We start from the raw sequence: 11,308 nt of genomic DNA on the forward strand, positions 1-11,308 counted from the left end.
CAAAGCAACTCACTAGCAGCAGGATGGTCTGGGTGGCCATCTTCTCCGGGGAGGCGTTAGAAGAGAGTCTGGTGCTGTGAAGGTGCTGGGATCGTCTCTGCTCCCTGAGCAGGAGGATCACCACGTAAGCACTTGAGAGCAGCATGATTCCTACAGAGGAGACACGCCTGGATAATGACAGAGCAAAAAGAAGTCCCCTGATGATGGGATTCATGGGGGAAAGTGAGAAGTGTTTATCTTCAGTAGATTTGTCTGATCAAATGATAAGTAGCTACGGTGTAGAAGATCATGCTATGATTAAAAGACAAGGTGCAGGACCACAAAAAGAATAAAACATGGATGATGTAATCTGTGGACTTACGTTTAAATCTGGCCAACCAGGAGGTGCTGGGGCTGACAGTGATGGCCTGGAGCATGCTCAGGAGTCTGGTGGTGCATATGGAGAGATCCTTGATCCCTCTGCTCAAGTAGAAAAATGCCTCGCATGTAAGGTCATTCTGAAAGTTCAATGACCCAAAGAGTTCTGGAGACCCCAATAATAGTACGGTGAAGAACTTCACACATGAACGAAGGCCAAGTGTCAGATGGTCAGGTCCGTGGGTTTCACCCTGTGATCAGAGGAAGTATGAAAATGCAGAAGAGGAGGAGAAAGGTGTTGGCTGAGATTCCAATACCAGTTTGTAAAATTATGCAGTTTTAGACAGTAGCATAAATGAAAAATAAGTTCATTGTTGTACTAAAAGTGAAATAGTTGTATATCTGAAAACATCAACAGACATTATCAGTGTTTTTTTATAGTCAAAATTATCACCACCATAAGGCTTTTTTCTCCCCACGATTAACTCTTCCTATGTGATAGAAAAGATTAAAAATACAGCTGCACAGGGAAGGCTGGATGTGGTATGTGCATGTTTATCTCACTTGCACAATGTATTTGATTTCATTAATGGAATTTTCAGTTCCAACAAAATAAGTTTATATTTCTATAAATATCCAGTGTGTGATTGCATGAAATAGAAAAATTATTTTTTAAGTATTATTTGGGGTTAGGGACTTATGAAATTTAAAACCAGCTATTTTCAATTATGAAATAAAAAAGAATATAAAAAAATGGCCTTTAATTAAGGGATTCAAGTTTGAACACTTTTCCATACATTACGATGGAAATTAGGACCATAAATGGTATGTATATTTTCACACAAAATGTGTCATTTTAAAATTATTACCCACACATGAAAATAGTCATCAAATAGAATTTTCCTAATGTATTAATTTTTATTTTTCTATTTCAAATTTAAAATCCTTATTATCACAGATGTTTATTTCACTTGTTTAAATAAATATTCAATAACATTGTTTTAAAAATATACAGTTTTAGCATTCTATAGGTATTTATTCATATGATGCCTCAGTATACAGGGTGTCTATAAATGTTGTATGCAATTACAGCCAAACTTTATGGACACCCCATACAATGCATCAGTGTATATACTCAGTGTATGCAGGCATGCGCACACACACATATACACTGCATCAGCATTATTTAAGCCAAATAACGAATATAATGTGTATGCATATATATTAAATTCTTCTATGCATATATACACACATGTAGTAAGTCCTCAGTTAATGTCATTGATACATTCAAAGCAACTGTGACTTCAAGCAAAATGATGTACTTATTAAGGAAAGCAATTTTACCGTAAGTGAATTGAAAAAAAGTGTTAAATTTCTATGGAATAAAGAATGTCATTTTGCTTAAAGCTGCAGTTTCCAAGGACCTGTCAATGGTAAGTGAGAACTGATGTGCATAAAACACCAGCACCTCCACTGTCACGTTGGTAAGGCGCCCCCACCGCGTCTGCTCCTAGAGTTCCTGTCCTTACTCTTTCAACAGCGCTGCTTTACTGCTCTGCGTTCCCTCTTCCATATGCAGCACAGAAAATGCTAATGAGAATGGAAATGACTCCATAGCATTTGTAGGGCTGAGCAAAAGTCAATTTCACACTAATGGTGAGAGAAACACCAAAACAAATTCCTGGAGAACCAATAATGTGAAGGTGTGTCTTTCTACCATTACATCTCCTATAGTCACACTGTTTCTGTCCCCTCAAAATTTATATTATAACTTTATCAATGGCTGGGTGTGGTGGCCATTGATAAGGTTATAACATAAACAACGTAGTGATGCTAGCCTGCAGTCCACCTTCCAAGGAGAAAGAATACCTCAGAGGAGGAGGCACAAGTTCATGGGGAAGTCGACCTGGGCTAGGGACAGGCCTCTTGTCTCAGCCGCATCAGAGGCCACAGAAACCCATGATGCTGGGTCCCAGGGAAAAAGACCCATTTTGTTGAGGGGTATCTTTCACTTCAACTGAGAAAAAGGCATGCTGCAGAGTAAAGTGCTTGCCTGTGCTTCCAGTCCATGGCCAGTCCATTCCAGGCAATGACTGGTGGCCCCACATCTGGTTCTTCCTGGATCTTGTAACGGGGCTACCGCCACCAACGCAGCCTGCGAAGTGGGCAGTGTGCAGGTGGCGAGGGTTGCCTGGCTGGTCGCTCTGGGGCAATTCTGTTGGATCTCCAGCAGAAGAGGGACCGAAGACAATTGCAGGTGGACAGGGGCTCGGGACTTGGAGAGGGCTGTGGTGGGGCATGGCCCTCCAAGAACAGGGGGCTGGGAGGAGGCTGTGGAGGGGGGTGACCAGGCAGGAACAGGGGGCTGGGAGGGGGCTGTGGATGGGGGTTACCAGGCAGGAACAGGGGGTTGGGAGCGGAGTGGGGAGGGGGGTTACCAGGAAGGAACAGGGGGCTGGGAGGGGGCTGTGGAGGGAGGTGACCAGGCAGGAACAGGGGGCTGGGAGGGGGCTGTGGAGGGGGGTGACCAGGCAGGAACAGGGGGCTGGGAGGGGGCTGTGGAGGGGGGTGACCAGGCAGGAACAGGGGGTTGGGAGCGGAGTGGGGAGGGGGGTTACCAGGAAGGAACAGGGGGCTGGGAGGGGGCTGTGGAGGGAGGTGACCAGGCAGGAACAGGGGGCTGGGAGGGGGCTGTGGAGGGGGGTGACCAGGAAGGAACAGGGGGCTGGGAGGGGGCTGTGGAGGGGGGTGACCAGGCAGGAACAGGGGGCTGGGAGGGGGCTGTGGAGGGAGGTGACCAGGCAGGAACAGGGGGCTGGGAGGGGGTTGAGGATGGAGGTGACCAGGCAGGAACAGGGGGCTGGGAGGGGGTTGTGGACGGAGGTGACCAGGTATGAACAGGGGGCTGGGAGGGGGTTGTGGACGGAGGTGACCAGGCAAAAACAGGGGGCTGGGAGGGGACTGTGGACGCAGGTGACCAGGCAAAAACAGGGGGCTGGGGTGGGACCGTGCAACAGTGAGTGTGGGCAGGGACCGGGGGCGAGAAAGGGGACATGAAGTGGCAGGGGCAGGCAGGGACCGTGTTCGAGAAGGAGTTGATGACCTAAATAGGTCCAGGGGGCACCAGAGGCGAGGGGGTGGCATGAGTGGGGTCAGGGGAACAGGCTGGGGATAGAGAGGGATGGGTGGGAGACGTGGGACGACTGAAGGGCAGCAGGAGCGGGAGAAACATTGCTTTGCTGAAACAAAGGAGATAAAAAGCCAGATGAAATGTTAGATCTACACAAGCCATGACAGAGAGATGAAGAAACATTCAATATATATGGATGAGTGAAATGTTAGTCTAAAACAACTCCATTTTCAAGTCCTCGTGCACAATCTCTGGTGAGAGCTGAGTGGGCCGCATATAGATGGAGGTTCCCCAAGGGCACTACCACCACCACAGCCACTCTCATCCAGGCCTATCTGCTCAGAGGCACCTTTGGTGTCATCTATGCCTCGGCCACTTCCGAGTGTCATGGACACCTGCCGTTTGCTCTTCTTCATTCGATCCATGGCCACCGGCGGGGCTGCCAGCAGCCTCAGAGCCACGGAGGTGGCGCGGTGGCGCCTGGGGCAACGGCCCGGGCTCAGGCCGCGCGACCTCCTTCTCCTCCTGTTGGCCGTAGGCGCTGGTCCCAGCAGTCCTTGAAGATTGGGTCTGATGGGGAGAGTGACCAGGCTTCAGCCACATCCTAGGATGAGGTGCAGGCTCCAGTGAGGGTGCGTATGCGCAACCATCCCCCACTCCAGATCTCCACTGAGGACATTAACAAGCGCCTGTCACTACCAGCTGACATCCGGCTGCCTGAGGGTTACCTTGAGAAGCTGACTCTAAATAGTCCCATTTTTCACAAGCCCCTCAGCCGCTGCGTCCGTCATGTCAGCCTCTCGGAGATTGGCTTTGGAAAACTAGAGACCTACATCCAGCTGGACAAACTGGGCGACAATACCTATGCCACAGTATACAAAGGCAAAAGCAAGTTTAAAGACAACTTTGTAGCACTCAAGGAGATCAGACTGGAACACGAAGAGGGGGCACCCTGCACTGCCATCCGGGAAGTGTCTCTGCTCAAGGACTTCAAACATGCCAACATTGTTAGGCTACATGACATTATCCACACGGAGAAATCCCTCACCCTTGTCTTTGAGTACCTGGACAAGGACCTGAAGCAGTACCTGGATGACTGTGGGAACGTAATCAACATGCACAAGGTGAAACTGTTCCTGTTCCAGCTGCTCCATGGCCTGGCCTACTGCCACGGCAGAAGGTGCTGCACCGAGAGCTCAAGCCCCAGAACCTGCTTATCAACGAGAGGGGACAGCTCAAGCTAGCTGACTTTGGTCTGGCCCGGGCCACGTCAATCCCAACAAAGACATACTCTAATGAGGTGGTGACACTGTGGTACTGGCCACCTGACATTCTGCTTGGGTCCACAGACTACTCCACTCAGATTGACATGTGGGGTGTGGGCTGCATCTTCTATGAGATGGCCGACCCCTCTTCACGGGCTCGCAGTGGAAGAACAGCTGCACTTCATCTTCGGTATCTTAGGAACCCCAACTGAGGACACGTGGCCAGGCATCCCGTCCAATGAGGAGTTTAAGACATACAACTATCCCAAGTACCCAGCCGAGGCCCTTTTAAGCCATGCACCCGGACTTAATAGCGACGGGGCTGACCTCCTCTCTAAGCTGCTACAGTTTGAGGGTCAAAATCGCATCTCTGCAGAGGATGCCATGAAACATCGATTCTTCTTCAGTCTGGGGGAGCGGATCCACACACTTCCTGACACTACTTCCATATTTGCACTAAAGGAGATTCAGCTACAAAAGGAGGCCAGTCTTCAGTCTTTATCAATGCCTGACTCAGGCAGGCCAGCTTTCCACGTTGTAGACACCGAGTTCTGCGTTCTAAGCCACAGACCGAGGCCCCAGCAGGCAGCAGCTGGAGGGATGCCACACCCCTCACAGTGGAGCCCCCAACTGCATCCTCCCTGCTTGCTACCTGCCTACCTGCCTGAGCCATGTTCACCTGCCCACTGGTCCCCTGCTGCCCACCTGAACACCCCGCCATTGGCCTGTCAACCCACCCATTGACCTGTCTACTGGGTGCTAACAAAGCTCTCATCACTCCTTCAAAAAAAAAATAATAATAAAACAACTCCATTATTTATCATTCCAATTACATGACATTCTGGAAACGCAAAAATATAAAAACAGTGCAAATCTCAATAGTTGCCAGGGTTTGTGGACCAACAAAGGGTTATGGGCCTTTGAGGGCAGGGAGAGGGCACCGCATGAGGACACAATGGGCAACGGGGCTTTGAAGGTGTCACAACTGACAGAAATGCCCAGTGGAAAGAGTGAACCTGAATGGAAATGATTAACTTTAGAGAATCAGATGTCAAGTTTTAGATTAATTGTAACAAATGTATCCCAGTAAGTGAAGATGTCATTGATCATTGCCAATAGGACATGGGGGAGAGAGGAAAGATTGATAGGGGAACATGGATCCATTTTTATGTCAACCCCAAACTCTTCTAGATGAGGTGATGCCTTTATTAGAAATCATCATTTAGCACCATTCTTTCAGGCAGACATTTTCAGGGGTCGGGGCAGGACAGGGTCTCACTCTGCCTCCCTGGATTGAAAGCTAGAGTGTGGGTGGTGTCATCATAGCTCACTGCAACCTCAAAGTCCTGGGATCCAGTGATCCTCCTGCCTCAGCCTCCCAAAGGGCAAGGATGACAGGCCTCACCCACCAAGCATGGTCCAGTGAGATGTTTTTAAGCCAATGGTCAATAACCAGGTAGTATCTAGACACGAGCTTCAATTATTATCTGCCATCGAATGTGAACCAATCTTGACTTGAAAATGTATATTGAATTCTGTGGTTGCAGCAGCACTTATGACTTGGAAAATTAAAATATTGCTGCATGAAAAACACAGCTTACACCCTTCATAGGTTTGTATTACATCTGGGACACCAAGTAATACCCAGTCACTATTCTAAATAAACTTCATGGTCACAATAAGTTTTTCAGGTGACCAAAACTGATGCAGTACAATGCTCTGCTCTTGGGGGTGGCGTGGGAGTCAGTGCTGTCAGCAAAGAACATGGTTAGTGCCTTCCCAATAGGGATGACTTTAAGCATCTTCCTGACAGAAGTCCAGAGAGAACTAGTAAAATTGGATTCTGAGTTTGAACATCTGATCCCATTGTTTACTGAGTTCCAAGCAGAGCCATCTGATGAAAGCTGGGTTTCAGGGAGATCGTGGGGTTCAGGGAGCCTGTGTGGGCCAAGCCTTCATGGAGATGAGACCACACAGAAAGGCAGCAGAGCAGAGAGACAGAGAGCAGGGCGCTGGTGGTGCAGAGTCAGGGATGGGGTCCAAGCCCACTGACAGGCACCTACACCTGAGAAGGTCATGAGGTCCCTCTGTTCTCAGTTCTCTGCACTGTCATATGACTATGGTAATAGGCTTATTTGTTGTTACGACATGAGGCAGCTGAAATGACTCAATCCAGGTGAATCGTGAGGAAGAGGACTGGTCCGTTAGTCGTCTTCTGTGTTTCCTAAATGGCAGGGGGAACAAACCGGACACCAGGTAGTGTGCTCGGACCACTGCAGGGCAGTGGGGGTGAAGGGTGATTTCTCATCCCCTCTGTGAGTATGATGCTCTGCAGCTGTCAGTGAACGTCTGGAATTATGGCCTGTGATCCCCACATCAGACCGTGGGTGGGCAGAGCAGGTGCTGTACCTCCTGTTCTCTACTGAGTGGTTGTGACATTGAGGGAAGCTAAGTGGCTTTTAGCATCACATCATGAATGAGTGATGGATCTGGCATGGGATGCATACATGGTCCCATGGGAGGCGCAGACCTCTGATGACTGGGACCTCTCCACCATATCCTGGACTCCTGATTCAAGAGCTCCCCTGACTCTTTCTCCAACATTCCTACCCATTGTTCAAGGGGAATCCAAGTCGATGCCCCGGAGGACATGCCTGGATAAGGAGGTTGCCCTGATCATGACACATCCTCTCTCCTCTACCATACACATCTTCCGTCCCTAATGTGGCCCTGTTTCCATTGAAGGAAATCCTCTTAGGGTCTTGGCATCACATCTGTGGCGTTTCTCCCCCAGTACTGTCATGCTGTGAGCTGCCCCTCATGTGACCACACTGAATGACCAGTGTCTGCTTCTCCCCCAAGTGTGCTCAGAATGTAGGACATTGTGAAAAGCTGCCTCATAGTGTTTTCACAAACAATAACCTTTCCTACCACTCATTAAACCCGAGTTAGCAGGCAGGGAGAATTCACTGGAAGAGTAGCCATCTGGGCTGGTGCTTTGGTAGTTTATTGAGATAAACTAGTAGCCTCCTTGTCTACTTATCTGACAAACCTCTATAGAATTAAAGTCAATGTGTGTTTTGTTTTATATAGTGACACCAGGGAGCACACACTGAGATTTGTTGTATTTTTAAATTTACATATGAACAGAAATGACGTGCCAAAAGTTGACTGAACTCAGCACACATTTCAGGAAAAAGAAAAGACATGTGAAACATGGAGTTTAACATGTGAAAACCCACAAAGTCATCTCCTGCTTTCTGGATTTCCTTCAAATTTTTAAAATGAATGGTTTTAGCAGGTACTCAGTTAAGTTAAAATGACATGGAAATAGATGTTCCCATATTTTCCAATTTAGGGGACATCTAATTGAGCAATGTTTGAGGATCACAGGACATAAGAAAAAAGAATATATTTTTGAAAGGAGGAGATAAACTTTAGGGCAACCTGCTTGACAGGAGTATCAACTATAAATTAGGGAATCAAACAAAACCAGAAACACATTATAACCACCCATGGGAAAATGCCGAGGATAATTTTGTAAGTAAAATATTGTGAGAAATAATCTAGTCACTGTGAAGGAGCAGAGTGTCCCACAGGTCAGTATGAACATACCTTTGAATCGGCTTTTCAGGTTTCCCATGTTGAATGGCAAGTGGCAGCAGGAGGGGCCAAGATATATACTCTCACGTCACCACGGTGATGGGCGTCACAGAACCTTCCCAGTGAAGGCACAATCCGCACTGTGAGGTCCAACTGCTGCTCTGCAGGCAAGTGGGCTTTCAGTGTGCAAAAGTGTCATCGAAGTTGAAGTAGATTATCTGAAAAACTAAACCCAATCCCCCACATTTTATTCTCTGTTTCGTAAAATAAGTCATAGCACAGACACGGTGTACCCCCAAATAGTGTCCACAGTGAGGATTTGAAATGAAAAAGATACAAAACTGACGTGTTGACAACAAGCAGAGGTTCCATTCTTGATTTGAAACACATCCCTGGACATTTCTACTGTTCCTGCAGCATCAAATAGTTCTAGAATCAAGAAGGCCATATTGTTCAGGATTAGATAAAATACAGTAGTTACAGATATTTAATTATAAAATGTCATAGTTAAGAATATACTTACCAAACCGCACTTTCATCATATTTACACGTATTACTGTGTCCTTAGTTCTAGCTCAAGCTCTGTAAATTCAAGGAGGAATTTCTCTTTCCAAGTGTATGTAAATAGCTGGGTGTTCATTGAGTAATTTAGTGGGGGTGAGAGGGGCCATATGTTCACCAGAGCATCTTCTGGAGAGTGAACATTCTCAATGGATACATGCCTGTATTGCCAGCTACTTTGTGGTTTTTCTTTTTTTCTTTTTTTTTGAGACAGTCTTCCTTTGTCACTCACAGTAGGGTGCAGTAGTGTCATAGCTCACAGCAATGTAAAACTCTTGGGCTCAAGTGATTCTCTTGCCTCAGCCTCCCAAGTAGCTGGGACTACAGGTGCCCTCCACAATGCCTGGCCATTTGTAGAGAGGGTGTCTCACTCTTTCTCTGGCTGATCTTGAACTCCTGAGGTCAGTCACTCCACTCACCTCATTCTCCCAGAGCGCTGAGATTACAGGCATGAGCCACAGCGTCCAGGCAAAACCTATTATTTGTAAAGCCTTTTAAGTGCTATGCATTAAAATATACTCACCTGAGGGCGGCGCTCGTGGCTCAAAAGGGTAGGGTGCCGGCCCCATATGCTGGAGGTGGAGGGTTCAAAACCAGCCCTGGCCAAAAACTGCAAAGAAAAAAAAATTCTTACCTGAGGTTCTTTATTATTGATTACAGTGTATTTTCTGTGAAATTGTATTTTCATACACCATGTGCCACTGATTGAAAATATCTGCTCTCTATAGATACATAGGTCATAGTTGAACCTTCTAGTTATCTAGAAAAACATTCTTTTTTAATGTCATATTAATTTCCATACAGAATTTCATAAGCTAAAGTTTCTAATATTCTTGTTTTATAACACCCTATGACTGTGTTTCTTGGTAGGCCAGTTACCTTAACATCAGTTTATTGTGTGTTTGGTTTGTCTATGTCTTATATTCTTAGATAAGAGTTTGTAGCTCTATATATACACTTTAAGTCTAGGTGAGGTTCAATCAAAATATTAGGCATATGTATATCACTAATAATATATGTATGTGTTTTTCTTAACAGACTTTCTTTATGATTATCTTATATATTTATTTTCTTGTTTAGTTTTTTTTTTTTTTCTTTTCTGAGGCAGAGTCTCACATCGTCACCTTTGGTAGAGTGTCGTGTACTTATAGCTCACAGCAACTTCAAAGTCTTGGGCTCAGGCTATTGTCTTGTCTCAGCCACCCTAGTTGCCGGGACTACAGGCACCCGTTACAATGTCCAGCTATGTTTTAGAGATGGGGTCCTGCACTTGCTCAGGCTGGTCTTGAACCTGTGAGCTCAGGCAATCCACCTGCCTAGGCCTCCCAGACTACTGGGATTACAGGCATGAGCCACTGAGCCCCAGCTCTTCCTTAGTTTTTAATGTTTGTTTCATCTTATCTAGTTGAATGATCATAAAAATAGTCTTAATTTTGCCATATGCTCAATGATGGATCTATGTTTTTATGTGTGTGAGAGAAACACTTGTTATTTGAAGGTAATTTTTGGAAAGATTTATTGACTGTCTCTTTTTGTTATCTCTTTAAAATTGTATTATTAAAAGAACACATAACAAAAGGTATTATCATGCTGGATGATTCACACCTGGAATCCTACCTAGCACTCTGGGAGGCTGAGGTGGATGGATTGCTTGAGCTCAGGAGTTCAAGACCAGCCTGAGCAAGAGGGAGAGAGAGACCCTAGCCAGCTGTGGTGGTTCACACCTAGAGTCCCAGCTACTCAGAATACAGGCAACAGGATTTCTTTCTTTCTTTTTTTTTTTTAATTTCTGATCAATGTGTGGTACAATTAGGTTACAATGTTTGCATTTGCAATAAGGACTCACAAGAGAGTCCTTATTGTGATTGTGTCCCACACTAAGGAGTCATGCCTTCTACCATTACATTGTGCCCATTTAGTGGGAGCACACTAATCCCCGCTTCCAAAGACGATCTCTTGACCCCAAGAGTTTGAGGCTGCTGTGGGCAATTATGATGCCGTGGCAGTCTACCCTACGGAGTGAATCTGTGTCTCACAACAAAACACAGCCAAAAGTATTCCTAAAAATACTTTTTTTCAATGTTGAATTTTTTCTTTATTAAAATGAACTTTTATCTTATAAAAAAATACCTTTTTTTTTTTTGAGACAGTCTCACTTTGTCCACCTTGGCTCAGTAGAGTGCTATGGTATCATAGTTCACAGCAACCTCATACTCTTGAGCTCAAACAGTTTTCTTGCCTCATCCTCCCAAGTAGCGGGGACTACAGGCAAACACCACAATGACCAGCTATTTTTAGACATGAGGTCTCGCTCTGACTCAGACTGGTCTCAAACCTGTGAGCTCAGGCTATCCACCCACCTCGGCCTCCCAGAGTGCTAGGATTACAGGAG

At 46.1% G+C, this 11,308-nt stretch overlaps 1 pseudogene; it reads left to right on the top strand.

Moving 5' to 3' along the window:
- The first annotated feature begins 335 nt into the window (after window positions 1–335).
- LOC128588786 (cyclin-dependent kinase 16-like) lies at window positions 336–5,496 on the top strand (annotated as a pseudogene).
- Window positions 5,497–11,308: the final 5,812 nt, after the last annotated feature.

This window comes from Nycticebus coucang, chromosome 6 (genome assembly GCF_027406575.1).
Source record: "Nycticebus coucang isolate mNycCou1 chromosome 6, mNycCou1.pri, whole genome shotgun sequence".
Lineage (NCBI taxonomy): Eukaryota > Metazoa > Chordata > Mammalia > Primates > Lorisidae > Nycticebus > Nycticebus coucang.